A 27,794-nucleotide genomic window follows, 5' to 3' on the forward strand; every position below is an offset into this window, starting at 1 on the left:
GGCCCCAGTGCTTGCCACACCAGGTCTCCAGCTCAGCTCCAGCCCAAGAGCTGCGTGTTCCCTTCTGCTGACCCCTGCTCAGAGCTACAGGCAGGACAAATCCTGTCTGCTTGGCTTTGCCACTGAGTGCCAAGAGATGTGTGGAGCTGTTACGTGCCAGGCTCCTGGATCCCACTGTGCACATGGATCTCTCCCACCTTCTAGGGCAGAGGAACACCCTGCACCCAAGGATCACGGAAAAGCTCTTCTAAGGATGACCTGTTCAAGGGCTGCATGGACAAACCCCTCTTAATGACATCCTAGCACTCTGGGGAGAGAAACCAGCAATCACCATTCAGTTGGAGAAGTTGCCCCCCAACTCCCAGGCCATGCTGGGTGTGCCCAGAGCTGGGCCTAAACTTCCCCATGGATTCTCTCTTTGGAGGAGAGCAGGAGAGCAGGACATGTGCCACCTCCTCAGCAGCTGCCAGAGCAGGACGCCCATGAGCTGCTGCTGTCTCCCAGCCCTGGCTTTGCCCCTCTGCCCAGAGATGAGGATCCACCTTGAGAGAGCCATCCTGGGAACAAGATCTGCCCCCAGATATCTCCTGGCCCCTCCTGAACGGGTGCTTCCCCATGACCAGGTGGTGCAGCAGAAGGTCCAGGGAGCAGATCGTCGCTGCCTCGCCGTGGTAGCATTGCTGGTGGATCCCCTCTGGTGGGCTGTAGGACAGGGTTCCTGTGGAACACAGACACAGTTCATCAGGGGGATGCTGCAGCCTCCAGCACCTGGAGGAGCAGCCCCCGCGCCTCCTCCTCCGGGAGGAACCCCCGCTCCGCCAGGAAACCCGACAGGTCCTGGCACCGCTCCGGATGCTCCAGCACCAGCACAAAGCTGTCGGGGAGCTGAAGCCACTCCAGGAGCTGAATGACACCAGCACAGCCAGAGGAGACCTTGTCCAGCAGCACGATCTCCAGGGCTGCGCTGGTGCCGTGGGGCTGCGGGAGGAGCACGATGCCGTCAGTGGGGCTGATGCCGTGCCGGGGGTCGGGAACCCCTCAGCCAGCCCGGGATGCTCTGCGCCCTGCGCTGGCCCCACGCCCGCTCTCCCTCCAGGCGTCCTGGCAGCTCCCACCCTGCCGGGCCCCGGCTCAGCCCCGCCCGGCACGGCCCGGCTTCTGCCGCTGGCCCGGCTCATCACCAGCTCGCCCCGGCGCCGGACGCGGTTCCCTGGCACCCTTTTGATGGCCACCTGCGAGCCGAGGGCAGCAGCGGGCTGAGCTCGCCGCCTGCCCCGCACAGCCCCATCCTTCTCCTCCTTCTCCTTCTCTCCCTCCTCCTCCTCCTCCTTCCCCTCCTCCGCGCCCGCCGCCGGCCCCGCCGCTCCCCGGGCGCCGTCCGAGAGCCGCGTGGCCGCGCAGCCGCCGCCGCAGCCGCCGCTGCCCAGCAGCGAACCCCGCCGGGGCCGCTCCTGCCGGGCCTCCTGCGCCTTCCCTGCGGGCGGGACGCGGCTGTCAGCGCTCGGCCCGGGCCAGGAGCGGCCCCGAGCGCCGCCCGAGCGCCCCGGGCCGGCCATGCCCCGGCGTTCTCCCTGGCATCCCAGATTCGCCATGAAATGGGAACCCTGAGCTTGTGGAAGTGCCTGAAGGATGCCCTGTTCCTCTGCAGCGACACTCGGGCTGAGACAGGAGCCGGAGCCCTCTCTGGGGAAGCCTCCTCCGAGCTGCAATTTGTGCCGTGCTGGGAGAGGAGGAGGGGGAGAAGGCTGGCGCTGTGTGGCAGGAGCAGGAGGTTTGGGCCGCAGGACATTCCGTCTGCGCCGCTGCCCCGCAATGGGCGGGAACAGTGTGGGGAAGGCTGGGGGACACTGGAGCGGGATATGGATGGAACTGGGGGAAACTGGGAGGGCCTGGGGATGAACTCAGGTGTATTGGGAGGGACTGGGCTGTACTGGGAGGGACTGGAGGGGAACTGGGGTTGTACTGGGCTGTGCTGGGGATAAACCGGGCTGTACTGGGAGGGACTGGAGGGGCACTGGGGCTGTACTGGGCTGTGCTGGGGATGAACTGGGCTGTACTGGGAGGGACTGGAGGGGTTGAATGGCTGTTCCCACCCGCACTGCCTCTCATTGGCCGAGGCTCCCGCCCATCACGGCCCCAACCAATCAGGGACATGGATCATGGCTTTGGGGGCGGGGCCTGAGGCCTGCGCCATCTTTTCTTTTGTCTACAACTCCCGTCATGCTCTGCGCCCCCGTAGAGCCCCATTGAAGCCGGGACTACAACGCCCGTCATGCCCCGCGCTCCACAGACCCCCCCCCCCCCGGTACCGCCCCCATCTGTCCCATCAGTGTCCCCCAGACCCTCCGGGACCCCCAAGTGCCCTCAGCGCCCATTCGGGACCCCCCAAATTTTACTGGCAAAGTACAAAAGAACAAGGAACTTTGGAAAAGCGTTTAATACAAATCCAATCCAACTTAAACTACTTGTCATAGCAGTAACTTCATTCACTCAGCCCATTTAGCCTGGAAACCCCTAAACACTGAAGTTGTTCAGGTACCCAAAAATGTTCCATATAAAGAGCATTAGAAGGAGAGGAAAGAGAGAGAGACAGGAAGACAGAAGCTCCACAGAACGACACACATGTGGCTCCCAGCTCCTGGGGCTCCAGTGTGGGCATGACACAAACCCCAGGAGAAGGCAGAGTCCATACCAGGGGCTGACCTTGTGCTCCTTGGTTTTAAGCCCCTGGGCCTTTGTGGGCCTCCCCCCAGCTGGGACTTCTGATATCTCAGGTGTTCAGAGCTGGGTGAGTGCTGTCCCAGCAGAGTGACTGATTGACAGCTCAGCCCAAGGTGTCTGGGGACATTGATCTCATCCAGCCTCTGACAGCGACCACGGTGACACTGGGGAACCTCATGGAGCCTCATGGAGCCATGGGTCAGTTGTGACAAGGCAGGTCCAAGGACACCCTGGTGACACCGGGGAACCTCATGGGACGATGGGTGAGTTGGGACAAGGCAGGTCCAAGGACACCGTGGTGACACTGGGGAACCTCATCGAGCCATGGATCAGTTGTGACACTGTGGGGACCTTGTGGAATCAGAGGGGACCATTGGGAAGCTCCCATGGATCCAAGGGCCCAGGGTGACACTGTGGAGCCCAGAGTGTCATGGAGGAGCCATTTTAACACTGTGTGTCCCCATGGAAGCAAGGGAACATGGGACAGGCTGATGCCTTAAGTTTTAGCTTCCATATTTTCCCAATTCTGTGCTGTATCAGTCTGTAACTCTGAACTTCATGCAGAGTGTCAGCAAGTTCTTTTACAGTGTAGTCAGACAAAACAATCCTTTTCCTGCCCGAGAACCATAGACACCGCTGCAGCTTCAGGCCCAAAAATTGAAAACACCAGCGAATTGAGGAGAGCAGACTGGGAGGGTGGGGCTGCATAACCTGAAGGTATAATTGGACAATTAACCCCAATATGGAAATGAACCAAATCTTACAAAAGTGTGAAAACGCGTGACCTGGCGTCCATCCTGGGTGTACTCTCAGCCATGCCCTTGTACTGCCCAAGTGAATCCTTTGAAGGCCTTTTTAATAAATCCCCACTTTAGTCCTGTAACACTGTCCAGCCTCTGCTCTAGGTGGCCTCTCAAGGCATCAAGGCCTGCTGGCTGGGCCACCTGGGGGCCACCTGACAGGTCCAGCTGACCTTGGCATGTCCAGGGCTGCTGCTCATCTGCCCCTGGAGCACTGGGGCTCGGTGCTCTCCTTCCTGTGAAAAGAACTGTCCTTCTCTTCCAGGTGCCCATGGCCAAAATTTGGATTCCTCTTCTTAGTTTGCTTCTATGCAAAGATTGTTCCCAGATGAAACCTGCCAGGACAGACAGACCTGGCTGGCTTGGCCGCCCAGGGGCCATCTCTCATCTTCCTGTGAAACACTGGGACCCTGTGCTTTTCTTTCTTATGGGAAAAAAGCACCTTTCACATCCAGGCACCCATGGCCAAAGTTGGGAATCCGCCTCCAGGATTCCCTATATCCAGGGATTTCTCCCAGGTGAAAGCTTCCAGGAGAGACAAGTCTGGCTGGCCTTGGTCTCCAAAGAGCTGATCCTTATCTGCCTTTGAAACACTGGGGTTTTGTGCCTTCCTTTATGATGAAAAGAACTCTTCTTCCTGCCCAGGTGCCCATGGCCAAAACTGAGATTCCACCTTCAAAATTCTGAATATCCAAGGATTTCCCCCAGATGAAAGGTGCCAGGAGAGACAGGTCTGGCTCTCTTGGCCTATGGTGACCACCTCTCATCTCCTTCAAAACACCTGGGCTCCACACTTCTCTTTCCTATGGGAAAAACCATCCATCTCGACCAGATGCCCATGGCCAAAGTTTGGAATCCTCCTCCAGAATTCCCTAGGTCCAAGGATTTCTCAGTGACAAAAGCTGCCAGGACAAACAGGTCTGAATGGCCCGGCCTCCCAGGAGCCTTCTCTCTCTGCTTCTGCCCCTGCAACACTGGGGCTCTGGGCTTTCCTTCCTATGGAAAAGAACCATCCTTCTTAACAATGCAGAAATGGCCGAAATTGGGGTTCCACCTCCCAGATTCCTTATATCCAAGGGTTGCTTTCAGAGAAAAAAATACCACAATGGAGAGGTCTGGCTGCCCTTGGCCTCTGATGGTTATCTTTCATCTGCCCCTGAAACACCAGTGTTCCGTGCTTGCCTTCCTATGGAAAAGAACCGTCCTTCACCTCCAGGCAGCCAGGTCTGAAACTGGGGGTCCACCTCTAAAATTCCCTATATCCAAGGACAAAATCTGCGAGCACCATCTGATCTGGGTGCCCTTGGCCTCTGGTGGCTGTGGCTCATCTGCCCCTGCAGCACTGGGGCTGGGTTGTTCCCTTCCTGTGGAGACCATGGTGGCACGGTGAGGACCTGGTAGAACCATGGAGTCCATTGGGACTTTGGGGCCATGGTGACACCGCGGAGCTCCATGGAACCCAGAGACCACCATGAATCTGTGAGGCCTTGTGGAACCATGGAGACCATTGTGACCCTTCAGGGCCTCGTGTCACCAAGGGGGCATTGTGACACCTCAGGGCCTCCTGGAAACAAGGGACCATTGGGACACTGTGGGGCTCCATGGAATGAGGGGAACAGGGAACAGGTCTGGCAGGCTTGGCCTCCCAGGGGCCACCTGACAGGTCTGGCCGATCTTGGAATGTCAAGGACTGCTTCTCATCTGCCCATGAACCACTGGGGCTTCGTGCTTTCCTTGCTGTGGAAAAGAACTGTCCCTCTTTTTCGACACCCATGGACAAAATTGGTACTTCCCCTCAAAAATTTCCTGTATGCAAGGGTATCTGCCAGAAAAAAACCTGCCAGCTCTGGCTGGCCTTGGCCTCTGATGGTCACATCTCAGTTGCCTCAGAAGCACTGGGGCTCTGTGCCTTCCTTCCTGCAGAAAAGAACTGACCCTCTTGTCCCGGGGCCATGGCAGGAACTGGAATGTGGCCGCCAAAATTCCATCTATCCTAGGATTGCTCCCAGACAAAAGCTGCCAGGACAGACAGTTCTGCCTGGCCTTGGCCTCTGGTGGTATGAGCAGAATGTTTTCCTTTGCAAACACCTTGGAAAAGGCCCAGAGATCTCCCGAGCTGGGTTTTGCAGGCCTCAGGAACATAACCCATGTATGGAGGCTGATGTGCCTGGGCTCAGTTGTGAAGAGACTGAGGACAGATCAGGAGTGGCCTGGCAGGGCTTGAAGGGTGGATTCCAAAATGGTGGAGCTTTTCTCCATAGTGGGAAACAGCCAGAGAGAAAAATTATGCCCCAAATGCAGCTGGGGAAGGACAGACTGGACACATGAGGAGAGGAATTTCCCTCCCAGGGCAGGGCTGTGGTGCAACACGTCCCCAGCAGGAGCCTGGAGCAGCCCAAGGCTTTGTGTGGCCAGGCAGGGGCAGCAGGAGGCAGAGCTGCCAGCAAAGGAAGGGCCAGCGAGGTGGGGCAGCCGGGGGTGACGACAGCCTGGAGGGACAGAGGTGCAGGGTAGGGACACCGTGGGACAGCCTGGGCTGCAGAGGGCTCAGGGATGTGCAGCAGCTGCAAGGCCCTGACAGAGCCAACCTGTGCAGCCCTTTGGCCATGGCTGCTGGCCCTGGGCCTGAGGCCACCAGGGGACAAGTGACCCTTGCAGCCCTGGGGCCTCAGTGCCTCCTTGTCCCTGCTCAGCAGCCTGGCAGGGGCCGCCCCATGGTCCTGCCCTTGGCACTGCACATCCCCACATGCCAGTGCCCATCCCGGGAAGAGCCCTGAGCAATGAGGGAGGGACAGGATCTGCCTTGCCAGGGGCTGGGGCTCAGGCCTGGGCCCTTTGCATTCCTGAAACACATCCAGGTTTGCTCAGCACCAGAGACACCTTTCCCTTGCTTGTCCCCAGCTGTCATCTCTGCCTCCAGTGTTCTGCTCTGACGGGAACCTGGGGAAACTTTCTCAGTCCTGTCCCTCAGTGGGACCCATTAAGACTTCAAGAAACTTTGGAGTTTTAATTTAACTTTGAGTTCTTGAGAAGTTTTTTGAAGACACTCTCAGGGACTGAGTCTGATGCAAACAACACCAAAGCCCTGAGAGGGTCAATAAAGTTTTCCTATTCCAGTTGTGGAGAAAGATTGCAAAGTGCTTGTAAGAAATACACATTCCTGTTTTAAAGGAATTATTACATTTCTCTTTAGATCGGAGGTGATTGCAGCATTCTGTGATTGATATTGAGCCAGGGTCTCCCCACAGGAGCTCTGGCCTGCTCAGAGAAGCTGTGCCCTGAGCTCTGGCCCAGCGTGGACAACCTTGCTCCACATTGCCCTAGCCCATCTTGTCTGTCCTCACTCACCTGGGACCTGCTGTGCTCGCAGAGCTGGCTGCACCCAGCCTAAGAGGGGCTTTCCCTTTTTCTATGTTTGGAGTAATCTAAAACCCCTGAGTTTCCCCATGAAAACAGTCACCCTCCTCAGGTGTGTGCCAGCCCAAGGTGCCACCAAAACCACTCCAGACCTGCCCTGGGCCAGCTGTGAGGGTGGATCATCAGCCCCAGCTGCACTGGGCACTGCAAGGGGCTGTGGCCATGGGCACTGCACTGACCCCACTGCTGGGTTTGGCTGCCACGGCAGCCCTGAGAAATTAAACTGTCCTTGGAAACACTGGGGAGGACTGGGACATACTGGGGAACACTGGGAATGCTGTGGGGTACACTCGGATATAATGGGAGTGAAACTGTTGGGGTCTGGGACAGCCTGGGAACATGAGGAACACTGAGGGGGAATCTGGGTGGGCTGGGATGGACTATGGGGGTACACTGGGACACACTGGGACATACTGGGAGTGAAACTGGGGGATACTGGGACAAACTAGGGACATTGTGGGGAAGACTGGGCAACACTGGGGCATATTGTGGATGACATTGGGAGGAACTGGGAGGGTCTGGGAATGACTCAGGTGTATTGGGAGGGAGTGGGCTCTACTGGGAGGGCCTGGAGGGGCACTGGGGCTGCACTGGGTTGTACTGGGGATGAACTGGGCTGTGCTGGGAGGGACTGGAGGGGCACTGGGGCTGTACTGGGGATGAACTGGGCTTTGCTGGGAGGGATTGGAGGGGCAGTGGGGCTGTACTGGGCTGTACTGGGGATAAACTGGGCTGTGCTGGGAGGGACTGGAGGGGTTGAATGGGCTGGTCCCGCTCCCACCACCTCCCATTGGTCGAGGCTCCCGCCCATCACAGCTCCCAACCAATCAGTACCAGGGATCATAGCTCTGGGGGCGGTGCCTAGAGTCAGCGCCATCTTTTCTTTTGCCTACATCTCCCATCATGCACCACAGCCCAATAGAGCCCCATTGGGGCCGGGACTACAACGCCCGTCATGCCCCGCGTTCCACAGAACCCCGGTACCGCCCCCATCTGTCCCATCAGTGCCCCCCAGACCCTCCGGGACCCCCAAGTGCCCTCAGCGCCCATTCGGGACCCCCCAAAAGCGTCCTCGGATCCCCTGAGTGCTCCCAGCCCCACAGGTGCCCGGTACAGCCACTTCTGGGAATTCCTCTCCTCTCATCCCCCGCGGCCCTAGAGCCCCTCAGAACACAGTTCCGCGCCTAAAATTCCTGCCGCGCCCTGCGCCCTGAGGAACCCGGTTAAATCTCCCCAAGCTCCCCCGAGTGCTCCCCCGGACCCCGAACTGCCCCTCAGGATCCCTGAGTGTCCCTCCAAGCGCCCGCCCGGCTCCCCCAGGGGTCCCCCAGACCCTCAAGTTCTCTCTGAATTCCCTCCCCAGACACAAAACTGCCCCAAATGTGCCCAGAAATGTCTCCGTGGGCCCCAAAGTGGCCGCTTTTACCCTGTCTGTGAAAATGATAAAAATGATGATAAAAATAATAAAAATAAAGAAAATTGGAATAAAGAGGGCAAAATCTATAGCCAATTGTGGTCAATGAATTAATGAAGAGAATTGTCTTACTTAGAACCAATGACCAATAAGTTTTTGGTTGCAAAACACATACAGAGATTTTTTATATATAAGCATTAAAATGAAATAATAAAATATTGAATAATGGTTTTATGCATAACCAAGTAAAATTTTAATTGTTATTAAGATAAAATTAATTGATATAATTCCTTTAATTAAAATTTAAGTAAATTTTAATTATGAAAAAAATGCATAATTTTTTAAAAATGTTTTGGATGTCAGTCCCAGGTGGGCAATATCTGGGGGATAAGGGGCATGTGGTAAATGGATGTGATTCCTGCTGAATAAGTTGTTGTCCTAGATTGCAAGGCAAGATGTATTCAATTGCTGTCTCTTTGAGGTTGGTTCACTGCATTGTTTATTTTATCTTTTAGTTTTCTTCCCTAATAAAGAACTATTATTCCTGCTCCCATATTTTTGCCTGAGAGCCCCCTTAACTTCAAATTTATAGCAATTCAGAGGGAGGGGGTCTACATTTTTTTTCCCCATTTCAGGGGAGGCTCCTGCCTTCCTTAGCAGACTCCTGTCTTTGCGAACCAAGACAGATTTTGGCACCCAATGTGCAGCTCGAGGGCACAGGAACAAAAAAGGGAATAACAGTTCTTGAGTAATCCAATTTTTGTGTGCTGCTACAGAAACCTCGTTCAGCGGCACCCTGTGCTCCAGCCTGCCCTGGTTTGGGTGGCACGGAACCGTGGCTGCATTTCTCCATTTGCAGGCCCTGATCTAAACACGGCTCCTACAGCCAAGGCTGCTGTGGCTGTTCTCCTGTTTGTTTTATGGGTGAATAAGGGGAAGAATTCATGGATCTTTAACTTCCTCTGGGAAGCAGGCACATGGATTCACAGCTGTCACACACTAACTGTGTGCTTTTGGGGTTACTTTAATAGTGGCACCTACTGTGAGGAAATGACACCGGGGGAAATTTTCTCCCAAGCCTTTAACCATCTCTTTGGGTCTGCCCCACCAGTTTGTGAAGGGCTCAGATCCACTCCAAATACCAATGATATCATACAGGGGCTGTGTTGCTGTTAGCCCTGTTCTATTTGGCACTGAGAGACAAGGGAAGATTAACCTGGTTAACCACCCTGACACCCAGCCCAGAACCTGACAGGGCCCCAGAGACCAGGGATGCTGCTGCCCCAGAGCCTGACCCTGCCCCACAGCCACCCCAGATATGAACCACCCAGACTGGGTGGGGGTCTGCTGAGGGAGATGCAGGAGATACTGAAGGAGTGCATTTCCCCAGCTGGTGAGAAGCCCTCCCCCTGCCTCGAAAAAGGAGAGTCTGATGGGGCAGCAGTGGAACCCACAGATGTTACAACTGTCCAGGTTCCAGCTGAGCCACAAAGGCAGCCACAGCCAGCAGCAGTCGCCCCTGTAGAAACAAGGAGGTCTAAGATGGAATCAGAGCACCCAGATAAGGGAAGGCCCTTACAACCCACAGGGGAACCAAAGGTTGCGATCATCACCGAGTCCCTGATGTACAAAAGTCTCCGTAACCTGCACAAGGACATTGTACGACGGAGACGTGAGGCTTACACAACCTGACTGCTTCAAGTCTGAGACCTCATGGGTACAGGTGTCCAGCTGGATAGTGGTGAGGCAAGGAATTTGGGACCCTTGACCCAGGACTCAGGTATGAATCAGATTTTTGTAAGGGAGCCAGGGTCCCTTTCCCTCTGGGAGTGGATTTTAATGAGTGCCAGAGAGAGGTTTGTCCACAGGGTGAGAATGCAGGAGCACCAGCACAGAACGTGATGGAAAACCCTTGAGGAAGGAACCAACAGCTGAGGGAAGTGGCAGCATTGGAGGTACTCTTTGGGAGGGATGGACAGCATGATAATGAGCCCGACAAGGTCAGGGGCACAGGGCAAATGCTGTGGAGTCTGGCAAGGCTGGGGCCATCTCAGTACACCACCTTCATTGCCACGATTAATGGTGATAACAGCCGAGAGACAGTGGGCTCTGCTTCCAGAAGCTGAGAAATTGTGAGAGTATGATCCATGGCCCAGTGCAGGCTCATGTCTCTGCTGTGGGCAAGGAACTCAAAGAGGAGATGAGGGAGATGAGGGAGGAGGTGAGGAGGAACAGTTCCCATATTGCCCCAGTGCGAGTCACAGGCCCCAAAGTCAGAGCCCAACATTCCCCAGCTAGAGAGAGAGGGTATGCCCCACGGGCTGGCCTGGAGTTCTTTCTGCGTGACCATGGGGAAGACATGGGAAGGTGGGATGGGAAACCCATTTCTGTCCTGGCACCGTGGGTGTGTCAGCTCAAGGAGGGAAGCACTGACCGAGGGAATTCCAGTAAAGTGATTTGTCAGATCACCTTTAAAATACCTCTACCATGTATGCCTAGGAAAGAAACAATAACCAGGGTTAGAGGGGCCCTGTCTCTAGCCAGGGAGAAGCATTGGAAAACTGGATCTTCTGGATGGTGTGGATCCGATGGCCTGGCACATCAGTGCCACAGAAATATAAAGCCTTAGCTGATACTGGTGCACACTGTACCCCAATGCCATCGGGACACGTGGGGGCAGAACCTGTTTCCATTGCCGGGGTGACGGGGGGATCGCAGCAATTGACCCTGTTGGGAGCCGAGGTGAGCCTGGCTGGGAAGGAGCGGCAGAAACATCCATTGTGACCGGCCCAGAGGCTCCGTGTGTTCTGGGCATAGACTTCCTCCAGAACAGATGTTACAGAGACCCAAAGGGACTCAGGTGGGCTTTTGGCATAGCTGCTGCAGAGGCAGAGGACATTAAGCTGTTGAACACCTTGCCTGGAGTGTCAGAGAACCCATCTGCAGTAGGACTCCTGAGGGTGGAAGAGCAACGAGTGCCAATTGCCACCTCGACACTGCACGGCTGGCAGTATTGAACAAATTGGGATGCCGTGATCCCCATCCACAGAATGATCCGTGAGCTGGAGAGCCAAGGGGTGGTCAATAAGGCCCACTCACCCTTCCACAGCCCCATCTGGCCTGTGCACATGTCTGATGGAGAATGGAGATTGACTGTGGACTATTGTGGCTTGAATGAAGTGACTCCACTGCTGAGCGCTGCTGTGCTGGACATGCTGGAACTCCAGCACGAGCTGGAGTCCAAGGCAGCAAAGTGGTACGCCACTGATGACATTGCTAATGCGTTTTTTTTCATTTCTCTGGCAGCAGAATGCAGGCCTCAGTTTGCTTTCACCTGGAGGTGTGTGCAGTACACCTGGAACCGACTGTCCCAGGGGTGGAAACACAGCCCCACCATCTGCCATGGACTGATCCAGGCTTCACTGGAAAAGGGTGAGGCTCCAGAACACCTGCAATACATCAGTAGCATCATTGTGTGGGGGAACACGGCAATGGAAGTGTTTGAGAAAGGAGAGAGGATCATCCAGATTCTGCTGGAAGCTTCACCATCAAGAAGAGCAAAGTCAAGGGTCCTGCCTGAGAGATCCAGTTCCTGGGGTAAAGTGGCGAGATGGACAGAGTCAGATTCCAACTGAGGTCATCAATAAGATCACTGGGATGTCTCTACCCAGCACCAAGAAGGAAACACAAGCTTTCCTAGGTGCCATAGGTTTTCGGAGAATGCACATTCTCAATTATGGCCAGATTTTGAGCCCTCCCTACCTGGTCGCCCACAAAAAAAACCAATTTCCACTGGGGCCCTGAGCAGCAACAAGCTTTCACCCAGATCAAGCAGGAGATGGCTCATGCTGTAGCCCTTGGCCCAGTCAGGACAGGACCAGATTTCAGAAGTGTCTTCAAAGTGGATAGACTATATTGAAAACAATGCAGAGAGAATTGTTTTGCCTTTTAACTTTTCTTTTCCTATTTATATCTTGATATCAGCAATATCCAATTGATATTGACCCCCAGCACCTTGTTATGCAATCTGAATACATATGAAAATCATGATCCTTCATGGCTGACAATCAATAACACTTTGTCCCTACCTCCCCCATTTCCCTCATCCAACCCCTGGCACTCCTATGGATCAGGAATGTTGTGGCCAGCAGGACCAGGGCAGTGATTCTTCCCCTGCGAGACAGAGTGAAAATTTAACAGGGTAGAAATCCATTTGGATTTCGGTGAAATGTGCTGCTTTGAGCTTGCTAACATGAGTGAAATATGCTGTTTAGTCTGGTAACTGCAGCACAAGCAAAGTTTCCCCAGCTAAAGAGAAAGAATGCAAATTTCCACACTAAAAAGAGATAAGAAAGACTCCTTGGGCCTTTAAACAGACCACGCAGAGTGACCCAGGAGTTCTTTCTGTACTTTCTGACAGAAACAAGTGTAACTAGCTCTAAGTGCAACATGAAATCATCAAAATGAATATGCATGAACCTATTGTGAAATTCTATGCCTATGGAAATTAATTAAGGGTAATAAAAAAGGTTTGGGACTTCTCAGGGGTGCGCATGTCCATTGAAGGGCAATGAGTCCCCAGTGTGTCCAGTGCTGTAAATAAACATACCATTCCTTACAAATCTTTATTGGAATTGTGGGGTTTTTATTTTTCATCCTTATTTCACCTGTGCTGGGCACTGGTTGGGCAGCACCTCGAGTGCTGGGTCCAGTTCTGGGGTCCCCAATTTAGGAAGTGTCAGATTCCAGGACACTGCAGCACCAAGGAATTCATTGTGGCACTCTGAGGCCTCATGGAACCAAGAGGCCACTGTGACCCTGAAGGGCCTTGTGGAACCATGCAGAGCTTTGTGACAGAGCAGGACCTCATGTCATGATGGGGCCATTGTGACCTCAGGGAACCAAGGGGCCAGTGCTGCCCCTCAGGAACTCACGGAATGCAGGAAACATGCTTGACACTGTGGTGGCCCTTGGAACCAAGAGGCCATTGTGACACTGTGGGACCAAGGAGAGCATTGCTGCCTGCCAGACCTCATGGAACCAAGGATCCACTGTGACACTGCAGGGCCTTGGGGGACCACGGTGACATAGTGACACTGCAGGGCCCAAGGATCCAAGGGACTTTGTGACACCAAGGGGTCCCATGGAACCAAAGGGACATTGTGACACTGGGAGGCCTCATGGAATCATGGAGACCATTGGGACACTCTGGGGACTCATGGAACTCTGGTGACACCAAGCTGGCTGGGAGTCTGGATCTGCTGGAGGGTGGGAGGGCTCTGCAGAGGGCCCTGCACAGGCTGGATCCAGGGCCCAAATCCAACAAGGTGAGGTTTAACAAGTCCAAGTGCCGGGTCTTGCACTTTGGCCACAACAACGCCTGCAGTGCTACAGGCTGGGGACAGAGTGGCTGGACAGCAGCCAGGCAAAAAGGGACCTGCAGGGACTGATGGACAGCAGGCTGGACATGAGCCAGCAGAGTGCCCAGGTGGCCAAGAAGGCCAATGGCTCCTGGCCTGGATCAGGAATGGTGTGGCCAGCAGGAGCAGGGCAGTGATTCTTGCCCTGTGCTGGGCAGTGGTTGGGCAGCACCACGAGGGCTGTGTCCAGTTCTGGACCCCTAATTTAGGAAGCCTCTTCAATTTATGGAGAGGCTGGACCGTATGCAGAGAAGGGCAAGAAGGTTGGTGAGGGGTCTGGAGCACAAGTCCTGTGAGGAGTGGCTGAGGGAGCCAGGGTTGTTGATCCTGGTGAAGAGGAGGCTCAGAAGAGACAAGACAGTGTCAGGGCACAGGTTGGACTTGATGACCTCCAAGGTCTTTTCCAACCTTATGGATTCTGTGATTCCCTGAAACCACCCTTGCAGCAGTTGCAGGAGGAGCCCTGGGCCTCCTGTTCAGAAGCTCTACCAGTCCAGGTCCCTCAGCTTCTCCTCACAGCCTCAAAGCCCATCCTGTCAGTCCTGCAGAGCCTCTGCAGCTCCTCCTCACTGCCCAGAACAGGGAGCCCCACAGCCAGACACAGCAGCCCAGATGTGCCCCCCTGGCCTGGGGTGCCTCTGGCAAGGCAGCAGCACCAGGCACTGCAGGAGCCTGCAGACAATTCCTGCAGCACTTGTGGGATGATCCTGCTCCCCAAGGGACGTTCCCATGGTGCCAAGTCAGGAACTGCAATGGGGAGTGGGGCCAGAGAGGAAAGGGCAAACAGGGATGGGCTGTGTGCAGGGGAGGGAACAGGGGTGTTCAAGAGGAAGAAATCTGTGGCAGGAAGAGTAAAGAAATCAAAGGTGAAGCCAAGGAAATGTTCAGGGCAGTTTGGGGATAGCTGCCAGACAGCCCTGGCTCTGAGCAGCAGCATCTGCAGTGGGACAGAAAACTCCCAGCTGATGGGAACAAACTTTCTGGCTGACTGCAGAGGCCAGGACAAAGCTGAGTGGTTTCCCTGGTGTCCCCCAGCCCTTCCTGGCCCCAAGGGCTGATGGCGTTTGTGCTGCCTCAGGTTCATGTCCCCACAGCACCAGCATGGGGGTGCTCCCACCTGCTGTGTGCAATGCAAACAGGGGCTGCTGAGCCAGTGCTGCTGTGTCTGTGCCTGCAAGGATGCGGCACCTCTGTGAGCTGGGGGAGAGGCCAGGGCTGCAGAGGGGGGATGTTGTTGGCAGCTCCATAAGGACGCTCTGGGACGCTGCCCTGGGCTGTGCAGCACACTGGGGATGGATCAGCCCCTGCTCTGCTGCTCCTTCCCGTCTCCCCCAGGGCCCTTGCAGAGCACCAGCCGTGCTGTTTGCCCCCAGCCTGCTCACGGCCAGCCTGGGGCTGCTCACGGGGGTTTTCTGTGTGAGCATTGGCCTGGCCGTGTTCTTGAGAGAGCCTGGGCAAGGAGCCTGGAGCCCCCAGGCCCTGGCCTGAGGCGTCAGCGCTGCCCCAGCAGTGCCCATGGCCTGTCCCTGCTGCAGCCCCGGCACTGCCACCCCCAGGACTGTGCCCGGCCCCGAGAGCACTCAGGCCCTGCAGCAACACCAGGGCCACCAGGGCAGCGGGGCAGGGCCACGGGAGCAGCCCTGGCAGCACCAAGTGCTGCTGCTCCTGGGCGCAGCTGCTGTGCCAGCCCTGATCTGCCCCAGCTCTGCACACAGACATTGCAGCTGCAGCTCCAGAGAAGGCAACAAAAGGGCATCTCTGCAGAAAACTCTGCTGGGAGACACTTCAGTTTCTTTTAAAGCCTTTAAGAGTGCAGCCACTCATGGAAAATGTCTGTGGGCACAGGGAAGGTTTCACAGAGAGAAACAAAATGAGAAATGACACAAAAAATGATACTTTTTTGTGGACAAACTGAAAAACCTAAAACAAGGTGGAAAATAACCTCCATAATGAAATTAATAGGAAGTATCAAAGATTACTTTTATTTAATGTGATTTACAGAAATTTGCCAGCAGTTTAATGCTTCTGAAACCATCCAGTCATCAGTCTCCTCACTGCAGCCTTGAGTTCCTGGTTCCTCAGGCTGTAGATGAGGGGATTCAGGGCTGGAGGCACCACTGAGTACAGAACTGACAGGGCCAGATCCAGCGATGGGGAGGAGATGGTGGGCGGCTTCAGGTAGGCAACTGTGCCAGTGCTAAAGAACAAGGAGACCACAGCCAGGTGAGGCAGGCAAGTGGAAAAGGCTTTGTGCCGTCCCTGCTCAGAGGGGATCCTCAGCACAGCCCTGAAGATCTGCACATAGGAGAAAACAATGAACACAAAACAACCAAATAAGAAAACAGCACTAAAAGCAAGGAGTCCAAGTTCCTATAGGTAGGAATTTGAGCATGAGATATTGAGGATCTGTGGGATTTCACAGAAGAACTGGCCCAGGGCATTGCCATGGCACAGGGGCAGGGAAAATGTATTGACTGTGTGCAACAGTGAATAGAGAAAGCCACTGGCCCAGGCAGCTGCTGCCATGTGGGCACAAGCTCTGCTGCCCAGGAGGGTCCCGTAGTGCAGGGGTTTGCAGATGGACACGTAGCGGTCGTAGCACATGATGGTCAGGAGGGAAATCTCTGTTACTGCACAGAACAGAAAGAAAAAGAGCTGTGCAGCACATCCCGAGTAGGAGATGTTCCTGGTGTCCCAGAGGGAATTGTGCATGGCTTTGGGGACAGTGGTGCAGATGGAGCCCAGGTCGCTGAGGGCCAGGTTGAGCAGGAAGAAGAACATGGGCGTGTGCAGGTGGTGGCCGCAGGCTACGGCGCTGATGATGAGGCCGTTGCCCAGGAGGGCAGCCAGGGAGATGCCCAGGAAGAGGCAGAAGTGCAGGAGCTGCAGCTGCCGCGTGTCTGCCAGTGCCAGCAGGAGGAAGTGGCTGATGGAGCTGCTGTTGGACATTTGCTGTGGCTGCACATGGGCACCTGTTCATGGAGAAAGGACAGGGACAAGTCAGGAGAGGCTGCTTGGAGCCAAACCTGGGCCATTCCCTGCAGCCTGTCCTGCTGGGACTCACACACCCTTGTTCCTGCTCTGGGAAAACCTTCACCCAGGTCCCTGCCTGAGCTCCAGCTGTGCTGGCTGAGTGTGCCAGGAGCAGCCAGGCCTGTGCGTGGGGGCTCTGGAGGAGCCATCCCTGCCCTGCTGCCCTGGGTTTGTGGCCCTGTGGCAGAGGGACAAGGCTGGATATTCAGGATTTGTCAGGGGAATCACTCCTATTGAAGAAAGGCTTGACACCATCTGCACTCCCAGACCTAAAGGAGGGCAAGAGTTGGTTTTAGGAGTTGTTTTCCTACCCACACATCATTCTTGGCTCTCTAGGTCAGAAATCCCCAGCATTCCTGCTGCACTCAGAGTTTGCCACTGAGAGATGTGAGAGGCAAAGGATTCCCTGTGGCTGAGGGAAAGTGAGGGGCTGGATGGGCTTGTTCCCCCAGCACTGCTCTGCTCAGCCCCCTCTGCTTCCCTGAGCATCTCCCTGGACTGGACATCCCCTCCTGAGAGGTGCCTTGTCCCTGCCAGCGCTCACAGAGCCCATCCCACCCTGTGTGCCCTCGGCCCGGCCCTACAGAAACCTGCCTGTGTGCAGGGCCCTGGCTGGGGCAGGCTCTGTGTGCAGCTGGGCAAGGGCAGCTCAGGAGAGCCCTGCTGGGCCCTGCAGAGGTGATGCTGCTGCTGCCCAGGGCTGAGGAGTGGCTGAAGGCCCTTTGGGAGGCTCCCAGCAGAGACACTGACCACCCAAAGTCACAGTTCTGGAGTCTCTGTAAATGTTCAAACATTCCTTTGATGATCCTGTGTGTCCCTTTCAACTCAGAATGTTCTGTGATTCTGGGACTACAAGTCCTGTTCTGCTTCTCTCATTCCCCTGTTGTCTATAATCAAAAGAGAAAAAAAGAACCCTTGCAACAGTGTTAGAACAGTGAAGTTAAAACCAGACCTTTATTGGAAGCTTCCAGGTGTCCCAGTGGGGATGAGGCACACCCAGCCCCTGATTTCAACAATTTGTTAATGTTGATTATTTAGGATATTTGACAGGAACATCCAATGGGAGATTCAGTACCCAGTTTCACACTCCTGGCTCAACCCACTGGAATAAGTCCAGGGCCTTCTTTGTCCCAGTTTTTCTTATCACCGCTCACATTCAAAACCCAAAATACTCTTCTTGTGGGTTCTTTCTCTGATAAAAAGATTATATAGCACTTGAAAAATGTATTTAGACAGGTTATAGTTCTAAAATCTAAGAGAAGGTAAGGAAACATACTAGAGTTAATTAAGGATCATAAATACATTAAATATATAATAGTAGTTAAAAGGAGTTATTTAAGAGTTTAATAGAGTTAGTTAAGGATTATAATTTTAAAACTACGTAACAGTAATTTACAGAACTATGAATATATGAAAAATATATAAAAAGCAAAAATATTTTTATCATCATCACAACTTCATCATCTTTCTCCAAGCAGAAAATTGAAAACACTCTCAGGAAAGCTCCTGACCTTTACAGCAAACCCAGGCTTACCTTCTTTGGGAAGTGCCCTCTGGAGCTGGTCTGGACCTGGAGCAGCCCTGCCCCAGCCAACCCCTCTCAGCAGCAGCACCTGCCCTGCTCAGGGTGGCTCCTTCCCCCCACAGCTCCTGGCCAGCGCTGGGAGCAGCTCCAGGGCCGGCTGAGAGCTGTCCCTGGCAGGCAGCAGAGTCCCTGGCCCAGCACAGCGCCCTGGGCTGCAGGACCCTGCTCTGCAGGACAGCCCTGGGCACCCCTGGCTGCTCTGCACAGGGGATGAGCAGAGAATGCACTCACAGGGTCTGTGGGCATTGGGATGTTCCAGCTTTAGGAGATCTCTCCAGGAGCTGCAGCTGCATTGTCCTGCAGCCAGAGGTTCCTGTGCCAAGGGCTGGCAGTGATTCTGCCCCAGGCACTTCTCAGCCCCTTCCCAGCCCTGACTGATTGAAGCTCTCTGTGCCTCTGTGCTGTACCCGGGCTGGCTGCAGGCAGTGCCCCAGCCCTGCTGGGCTGGCAGAAGAGCTGCTCAGCAAGAGAAATGTGCTTTTGAAGCTCTGCTTGGTTACCAGGATCACCCTCTGTGCCAGGAGCCTGGCCCAGCTCAGCAGCACAGACACAGCACAAGGACTTTAATGACCCTCTGGGGCTTTGTGCTCAGGCCCTGAACATCAGGCCCTGAGAGGGAGCTGCAGAAACCTCTTCAGAACTCCAAGTCAGAATCCAACTCCAAAGTTTCTTGGACTTTTAATGGGTCCCACTGAGGGACACAACTGAGAAAGTGTCCTCAGGCCCCAGGCAGAGCAGAGAACTGGAGGCACTGATGGCAGGTGGGGACAAAGAGAAGCCAAGTCTTGGTGCCCTGGGGCACAGCAGGGTCTGTGCCACCAAGGGCTGTGAGGAGACACCTTGTCCTGAGGCCCTGGGGCCTCCTGGCACAGCCCCAGCCAGGCTGGGCACTGTCAGCCCCTGGTCCTGCCCTCAGCATCCCTCCCTAGCCCACATCCCAGTGGCCTCAAGGATCTGCTGGAAGGAGTCCCTGGGGAGTCTTGGTCAGGAATGGCTCTGGGGGCTCCTTCATGCTTCCAGGGACTGCAGGTTTTTCAAAGGACTTTGGCTTTTGCTTTTGCCTTGGAGTCTCTAAGAGGTTTCTGCAATTATGGCCTCCAATATTCTGCTGTAATTAGTCCCTGGAGAGGCTTTGTCATGAACAACACTCAGTGGGACTCATTAATTTTTCAAGGTACTGCAGTTATTTTAAGGTATTTCGTGATTCCCTTTTGATACAGACTCTGTGAGAGGTTTGTGCAATCATGACCTCCAATTATCTGCTTTAATGAGTTCCTTGAGAGCATTATACTGACACGCAGGGGGCTCATTAATACTTTGAGATACTCAAGGTTTTTAAGGTACTTTGGATTCTCCTTTCCACACTGAGTCTCTGAGAGTTTTTTGTGCCATCCTGGCCTCCAATTCTCTCCTCCAAGGAGTCCATGAGGAGCCTGTGTTAGGGATGGACCTCAGTGGGTCCCATTAATGCCTTGTGACACTTTGGGTGTTTCCTCTGACTCTGACTCCGGGAAAGGTTTGTGCAATCTCCTCTCAGGCCCTGAGGTTCCAGGGCTCAGCTCCAAATACACCACGGGGCTCCTTAGGATCAAGCAAGTCCTAACAAACCATGGCTCTGCCTTGATTTCTCTCTTGTCTGGGGCAGTTCATCAGGAAGTTTCTTTAGATGTTTTGGTTCACCAGTTTGAGATTTCTCGGTCAATGCATTAGTTAGTGTGGTTGGTTCAGTGCTGGTTAATTACCAGTACATTCACTAGAATATACTTACGAATTTCCTGCTCTAAGATCGGATTAGGAGAAAGGCAAAGTGGACTAAAATTTTAAGAGGATAAAGAAAAGTTTGTTAACAATAACTAAAAGAAAGAGTAATAAAGATCAGAACAAAACTTTCAGAACAGTTCTCCTCCTCTTCATGCAACCACTTCTTCCTTAGTGACCATTTAAAGAGTCAAAACCTAAAATTTTCAGTCAGTTTACCACGTCTAGGATAGTCTTTCTTCAGTTCACTTAGGGAGAGAAGTTCCTCTTCTTAATGTTATGGAGACTTCTCCACAAGAAACCATTTATCTTATGGCTTTTCATTTCCATGAATAACAGCTACCTGGAAAGATCTGCAATCATTATGTCCATGCCATTTTTTCACAGTTTTCCCACAGCTGTGTTTAGGGGCCATATCAATTTATGGTGTATTAGTTTAAAGATCAGCTGTTTAAGAGCAAAAGTTCCCTTCATCTCTTTCTGAAATCATCTCTGGGAACGGAGATCTTCTCACGCTGAGGGCACAGGGTCTCATCACTCTACTCTTTGGCTGTTCAAACTTCTCATGGGATCACAGCTACTGCAACATTTGCTTACTTTAGCATGGAGGCCTTTGCTGAACTAGTCATCTCCCCATACTTTTCAATGCCTTATAGAGAAAAGGAGAGTCTGATGTATCAATGACATCCTTCTCCATAGCTTTAGCAGAGGATTTCAGCCCCAAGATCAAGGCATCCCCTCATCCCTCCTATCTGGAACTCACCTTCCCCTTCAGTTACCTTGGTGTCTTCATGTTGCTCTTCTGTGTGCCTGCCCTGTGTCCTTTTCTCTCACTGGAGGGAGGATGGCAGCAGTGGAAGGGTCAATATATCCCGGGGCCTGCAGACGGTTCCATGACCCTGGCCGGGCTCGGTGGCCAATTCTAATTTTGGCCATGGTTCCTGAACATGAAGACCAGTTCTTTTCCATAGGAATGAAGGAACAGAGCCCCACTATTTTAGGGGCAGAAGAGGCCTGACCACCAGAGGACAAGGGCAGCCAGAGCTGCCAGATTTTATTCTGAGAGATGCTCTTGAATATAGGGCATGTTTTAGGCAGAATGTCAGTATTGGCTATGGGCATCTGAAAAGATGGAGAATTCTTTTCCATAGCAAGAAATGCACAGATCCCCAGTGCTCCAGGAGCTGATGAGAGGCAGCCCTTGACATCCCAAGATCACCCAGACAAGTCAGGTGGCCCCTGGCAGGCCAAGCCAGTCAGACCTGTTCCATGTTCCCTCGCTTCCATGGGGCCCCACAGTGTCCCAATGGTCCCTTGCTTCCAGGAGGACCTGAGGTGAGGCCCCCTTGGTGACACGGGGCCCTGAAGGGTCAGAATGGTCTCCATGGTTCCATCAGGCCCCACAGAGTCATAATGGTCTCTGGGTCCATGAAGCCCCACGGTGTCACCATGGCCCCTTGGTTCCATGGGCTCCAGTGGTGCCACAATGATCCCCTTGGTTCCATGAGGTGCCCACAGTGTCACAGTGATCTCCATGGGAAGGGAAGAACCGAGCCCCAGTGTGGCAGGGGCAGCCAGCAGAAGCCAAGGCCAGCTAGATTTGTCAGTACTGGCAGATTTTGTCTGGGAGGAACCCTTGGATATAGGGAATTATAGACGTGGAATCCCAATTTCATATATGAACACTTGGAGGAGAAGGGCTGTTCTTTGCATAGGAACAAAAGTACAGAACAATGGTGTTTGAAGGGCAGATGAAAGGTGGCCACCAGAGCCCTAAGGCAGCCAGACCTCTCTGTTCTGGTAGCTTTTGTCTGGAAGCAACTCTTGGATACAGGGAATTTGGGAAGTGGAACTGCAAGTATGGCCATTTCTGTGTAGATAAGAAGGACGGTTCTTTTCCATAGGAAGGAAAGCACAGAGCTCCAGTGTTTCAAAAGCAGGTGAGAGGCAGCCCGTGTGTTTCAGAAGAGACCAAGGGCAGCCAGACCTTTCTGTCCTGGCTGCTTTCACTTGGGAGCATCCTTGGATGTACAGAGTTTTGGACGTGGAATCCCAGTTTTGGCCATGGGCACCTAGACAGGATGAATTATTTTTTCCTATAAGAAAAAGAAGTGTGAAGTCCAAGTGTCCTGGAAGATGATGAGAGGTGGCCCCCCTTAGGCCAAGCCAGCCAGACCTTGGCACCTTTCGTCTAGGGGCTATCCTTGGACACAGGGCATTTTAGAGGGCAAATCTCAATTTTGGCTGTGGGCACCTGGACAGGAAGAAGAGTTCTTTTCATGAGGAAGGAAAGCACAGAGCCTCAGTGTTTCAGAGGCACATGAGTGCCAGCCCTCAGAAGCCAAGGCCAGCCAGACATGTCTCTGACCTATCTTAGCAGCTTTTGTCTGGGAGCTATCATTGGATATAGGAAATTTTGGAGGCAGATCCCAAATTTCATCCATGGGTGCATAGTTGAGATGGATGATTTCTTCCCATAAGAAAGAAAAGCACATGGTCCAAGAGTTTCAAAGGCAGATGAGAGATGGTCCCCAGGTGGCCAAGGCAGCCAGACCTGTCTCTCCTGGCAGATTTCATCTAAAAACAATCCTTGCAATATAAGAAAATTTGGAGAAGGAATCCTGGTTTTGGCCCTGGGTCCCTGGAAGAGCAGGACAGTTCTCTCCCAGAGGAAGGAAAGCCCAGAGCCCCAGTGCTTCAGGGACAGATGAGAAGCAGCCCTCGACATGCCAAGGTCAGCCAGACCTGACAGGTGCTCCCCAGGAGGCCCAGCCAGACAGACCCGTTCCATGTTCCCTTGGTTCCGTGGGACCCCACAGTGTCACAATGGTCTCCTTGGTTCCATCAGGCCCTGGAGTGTCACAATGTTCCCCTTGCTTCTGCAGTGTCACAATGGCCCCGTGCTTCCATGAGGCCTTGGAATGTCACAATGGCTTTGTGGTTCCACTAAGCCCCGATGTGTCACTATGTCCCCTCGGCTCCGTGTGCCCTCCCTGTGTCACAACGGCTCCTCTGTGACACTGCGGCTGCACAAGGTCACCATGGACCCTTGGTTCCTTGGGGTCTCTGTGTTCACAATGGCCCCTTGATTCCATGAGGCAGCACAGTGTCACCATGGCTCCTTGGTTCCATGAGGTTCCCCAGTGTCCCCGTGGTCGCTATCAGAGGCTGGATGAGATCCATGTCCCGAGACACCTTGGGATGCTCAGAATGCCCGTGTGGGGCCGGGGCCGGGTCAGGCCTTGGTTTGTGGTGGGACAGAGCCCCGCCCCCAGCCTGGCCTGGCAGAGCTGTCAATCACACAGCAGGGGCAGTGCTGATTGGCTGAGCTGTCAACCAATCACACACCAGCAGCTGGTGCCTACCCTGACTCTGATTGGTCAATCACCTGGCAGTCCCACCCCAGGGGCGGGCCCATGGAGGCCCAGGGGGTTAAAAGCCGGAGCACGAGGCCAGCCCATGGTCTGGATCCTGCCTTCTCCTGGGGTTCCTCTGTTGGTGATTCTGGAACCTGAGTAGTTGGTGCCTGTGTGTGTGTCTTTCTATAGATCAGCTGCCTTTCTGCTGTTCTCTATTTCTTCTCCTTCTAATCCTGCTTACCTCGAACATTTTTTGGTAATTTAACATCTTGAGGGTTAAAGGTTTTTAGGTAAAGTGGGCAAAGTTAATGAAGTTAATGCTATGATAAGAGTTTTATGTTGAAGTGGATGTTGTATGAAACCCTTTGCTCAAGCTCCTTGATTGTCTATATTTTGCCAGTAAAAATTTGTGTAATTTTGACCTCTTAGCTCTGTTAGTTGGAGCATGGTGCTGGTATCGCCCAGGTTGTGGGTTTAATCCCAGTTTGGGTCATTCACTTAAGAGCTGAACTTGATGATCCTTGTGGGTCCCGTCCTACCAAAATATTCTTTGCATCTGGCCATGATGAGAATATCTGGCTGGTGTTTCTCTTGTGCAACAAAATCAAGTAAAGGAACCTTTGGTGACCCCAAAGTGTTCTGGGGTGTTACAGCCCTGCAGACTCACAATGGCCTCTTGTTTCCATGAGGCCCCACAGTGTCACACTGGCCCCTTGGTTCCATGAGGATCTGCAGGGTCACACAGGTTTGTGACATTTGTCCTTGCTGCCCCTCACATCCCCCTGCCCCACAAACAGCCCCGAGCCACCTGTAAGGGACAGGCCCTGCTGTGCCAGGCTGGGCTCAGGGCTTGGCGTTTCTGCTTCCCCCAGCCAGCCCAGGCCTTGCTCAGCACTGCAGTTCCCTGCTCTGAGCCTTGGGCTCCCTGCAATCCTGGCCTCAAGGATCTGCTCTCACCAGTCCCTGGGGAGCCTTTGGCAGTCCCTGTCCTCAGTGGGGCCCCGTGATGCTCCAAGGGACTTGGACTTTTGCTTCTGACTCCTTGAGCAGATTTTTCAGTCTTCTCTCAGTGCCTGAGTCTCCTGGACTCAGCTGAAGATCCATTGTAGGGCTCATTAAAGTACACAAAACCCTCATTGGGGCGGGCTTCCTCTTCCTGCAATTCTCTACAAGTTTTCAGGCCCTGTACAGCAGATTGGAGTCAGTTTAAAGATCCTTTAAGAAGAGAGTTTTAATAAAACATTAATTATTTATTTTAACAGAGCATTTTTTATTTCCCAGTTCGGAGAAGAGCTGATAGAAGCATTCCCCAGGTGATCTTGACACTGAAGTTCTCCTTAGGAGGTCTGGGCATATAAAAGAATGAGCCCCTTGAGGGCTGACCCTGTTTGGACAAGCTGCTCCTCACCCCCATCCTCACCATGTCTGACATCACCCACCTGGCACTGACATCCCTGTGCCCTGCAGCAGAACCTTGTCCCTGAGCTCTGCAGCTCCACGTCCCAGCCCATTGCACCGTGTCCCACCAGCTCTCCTCAGGGCTCTGCCTGCACACAGGCCCAGGAGAAGTTTTCCTCGTGGGAAGGAAAGAATGGAAAAGCCTGAGCAGGTTTCCTGAACAACAAACCCTGTTGTAGTGCGGCAATGCGTTCCCCTCGCCGCGATTCCCTGAGCGGTGGCGTGCTGGGCTGCGAGAGGGAAGAGAACGGGCGGCCACTCCCCCTGCGAAGCTCTGCAGTCCCAGTCGGTGGTGCGGGAACAGATGGAGGCGACACGGGACTTGGGGGTGAACAGGATGATTTTATTCAGTGAGCCCCAAGACCCCCTCGGGAGCGGGAGCAGAGGTTTTATACAAGAATTCAGGGAGACGGGTGTAGGAACAGCAACCAATGAGGGAACAGCAGGGGAGGAGTTTAGGGCAGAACTAACATATCACAAACCTATCAGGGGGAGCAGGGAAGTGAAATAACACAAAATAAGCAATAGGGTTTTGAGTCTCACTAAACAGACAGGGAATGCTCTGGAAGCAGAGGAGGGGGCTAGGATGAATGACAGGGAAGGTTCCAGGGAAAGGGGCAGGGAAAGGGAGGATTGACAACTTGGAGATGAGGGGGTTAGGGGAGAGCTAGGGAAGACTGACAACTGGGGAGAGGCGGAGATTAGGGATGGGGGCGGGGGGGGAAACAGATATTGAACAAAAATCAAATAAAGACACACCACCGCAAAACCCCACTCAGGAGCCACCTGCTCAGTACAGGCTGCCTGGAATTGTGTCACCTTTCTACAAGGGACAGTGTGGCCAGAAATGATCTCTGGAAGCAGAATTCTCTGAGTCTCCCAGCTGAATTCTCTGTCCCTGCCCTTTCCCTGGACCTCTGTTGCAGATGGAAGCTGCTGCTGCCATCCTCACCTTTAACCTATTTCTAGAATGCAAGCAGATATTCCCAGCTGTGTTAAGCAGGATTTCCTCAATGTTTCTATAAATCTTTTGTGTCCCACATGGAACAAAGGGGACATTTTGGCACTGAGGGAGTGACATGGAAGCAAGGAGTCAATTGTGACCCTGGGGTCCCATGGAACCAAGGGGCCATGGTGACACAGCAGGGCCACGTGGATCCAGTGGCCCATTGTGACACTGTGGATCCAAGGAGACCATGGAGACACCCCCAGAACCTCATGGAACCAAGGAGTCCACCCAGCGGGGCTGCATGGAGCCAATGGTCCATGGTGACACTGCCCATCCAAGGAGGCCATTTGGACACTGCAAAAGCTCATGGAGCGAGGTGGCCATTGTGACACTGAAGAACTTCATGACACCAAATATCCATGGGGGACACAGCAGGGTATCATGGAACCCAGGAACTGCTGATGGCAGTGCAGAAACTCCTGGAACCAGGGGCTGTTGTGGCACTGCAGAACCAACACAGCTGCTGCACCTTGTCCCCTGCCCTGCACAGCTCCTTGGGAGGCACAGCAGGAGCAGCACCCTGAGAGCCTCGGGAATGCCCCTCTGGGATCCATGGCACACGCTCTCAGGGTCCAGTTCCCAGCCAGAAAAAGATGTTCCTGCCCTTGAAGGCAAAGCTCTTAAGAAAGGGCCAAAAGCCAAGTGGAGCAAGATCCTACAGGGACATTTCACTGCCAGCCTTCATAACTTCACTCATGGTTGTTGTAGCTCATGGATTGGGAATGAAATCAGGGCAGGGTCTTTGGTGAGAGCTTCCCTGGGTCAAAGGAGACACTGAGAGAGAAACAGAGCAGGCAAAGGAAGGCAGGAGAGAAAGGAGGTGTTTTAATTTGGAAAGACAGGTGTCTTCTAAGGAAGGCAGGAGCCTCCCCTGAAATTTAAAAATGTAGACTCTTTCTGAATTGTTATAAATTTGAAATTAAGGGGGCTCTCAGGTAAAAATATGGAAGCAGGAATGACTGTTTTTTATTAGGGAAGAAAATTAAAAGATAAAATAAACAATGCAGTGAACTAAAACAACACTAACAGAGTCAGAATAAAACCTGACACCCTGTTGGACAGGGTGTCAGCCACAGTCCAATTGGAATTGTGGCTGCAGTCCTCCAGGAGTGTCAGGTGTGGTTCTGTTGGAGAAGTGATCCTGTAGGAATGGGAGTCTTCCTCTGAAGAGGAAGAGGAAGAGGCAGCTGTTCCTCTGGGAAAATCCAGCCCAGAAAAGTTGTATTGGTGGGCCAGAATCTCAAGACTAGATGCAGGTAGGAATGCTTGGCTCCTCCCTCCGGGTGGAACATCTCACAATGGGATGTTACAGTTCTTCTCAGCCATGCAGTGACATTCAATAGCCCATTATCAGCAGATGTCTCCCCTGAGGGAGGATTGATTGTGGAAGAGATAAGGGAAAACTGCCCACTTAACACAGGACAACTGCCATACAGATGGCAAAAAGAACACATCTTGCTTTTCAGTCTGGGACAGGAGGACACAAATAAAATCAGCTGAGAAGGCGGCACTCTGAAAAGCAAATCAGAACTGACAGAAATTGAATGAGACAGAAATCAGTAATCCCGAAAGTTTTATTTATTATCAAAATAAATGACACCCACCGGTCCCTACACAATCCTGATCCCACACCCTCATATCACACCCTTATATCTCACTTCTCCCGATCTCCTTCCAACCCCATCTCATCCTGGAGGCTGAGGAATTGAGCAATTTTGGCATGGGACTGAGGTGGGAACCAGCCATTTTGAGATGGGATTGAGTCATTTTGGGGTAAGATTGAGGGGTTTTGAGTGGGATTGAGTCATTTTGAGGTGACA

At 53.4% G+C, this 27,794-nt stretch overlaps 1 protein-coding gene and 1 pseudogene across 1 annotated transcript in view; one reads left to right on the forward strand and one right to left on the reverse strand.

Annotated features, from left to right (window-relative positions):
* LOC144247620 (uncharacterized) overlaps positions 1 to 27,794 on the forward strand; it is a 660,598-nt gene that overhangs the window by 552,864 nt on the left and 79,940 nt on the right. The window lies entirely within an intron of this gene.
* LOC144247641 (olfactory receptor 14J1-like) lies at positions 15,789 to 16,736 on the reverse strand (annotated as a pseudogene).

This window comes from Lonchura striata, chromosome 29 (assembly GCF_046129695.1).
Source record: "Lonchura striata isolate bLonStr1 chromosome 29, bLonStr1.mat, whole genome shotgun sequence".
Classification (NCBI taxonomy): domain Eukaryota; kingdom Metazoa; phylum Chordata; class Aves; order Passeriformes; family Estrildidae; genus Lonchura; species Lonchura striata.